The sequence below is a fragment of the Penaeus monodon genome, chromosome 27, assembly GCF_015228065.2.
Source record: "Penaeus monodon isolate SGIC_2016 chromosome 27, NSTDA_Pmon_1, whole genome shotgun sequence".
Classification (NCBI taxonomy): Eukaryota; Metazoa; Arthropoda; class Malacostraca; order Decapoda; family Penaeidae; genus Penaeus; species Penaeus monodon.
Genome location: NC_051412.1, coordinates 23670898 through 23671798, shown reverse-complemented (window position 1 = coordinate 23671798; position 901 = coordinate 23670898).

Below are 901 nucleotides of genomic sequence, written 5' to 3'. Positions count from 1 at the left end.
TTTTTTAAATTTTTGTTTTTTTTTTATAATTTTAAAAAAATTTTAAAAAAATTTTAAAACTTATATTAATAATAATATATATAATAAATATACTATATAATAATATATAATAAATAATATAAAATATATAATAAATTATTTATTTTAAAACATTAAAAGAATATATTATATAATAATTATATATTATATTATTATTATTATATTATGTATGTAGTAAAAGATTTTTTATTTTGGGGTTTTTTTTTTCTTTATATATTATATATATAATATTATATTATATTATTATATATTTATAAAAATTATTTATAATTTTATATATATTTTATATTTCCAAAAATATATATTTTAAATATATATATTTTTATATTATATAATTTTTTTTTATTATATAATAGATTAAAATATATTAATATAAAATTTTATATAAAATTTTACCTTTTTCATATATTTCTTATATTTTATATTTTTAAAATATTATATATTTTATATTTAATTTATTATATATTATATTTTTATAGTATATTTTATATAATATATTTAAAATTATATTTTATTATCATTTATATATATAAAATATATTTTTTATTTTATTTAATTTTTATAAAATTTTATTATATAGTAAAAAATATGAAAATATATATATTTATATAGAATAATTTTTTATAATTAATATATATATGTTTTAAATTTTATATATAGTTTTTGATATATAAAATATATATAAATATATATATATATAAAATTAAAAAACATCACATATATATGGGGGTATATATATAAAAAATAAAAATAAAATTATATATATTATAGTTATATATAAAAATATATATTATATAAAATATTATTTTATTTTAATTTTAAAAAAATATAAAAAAAAATCCAAAAAAACCAAAAAAAAAAT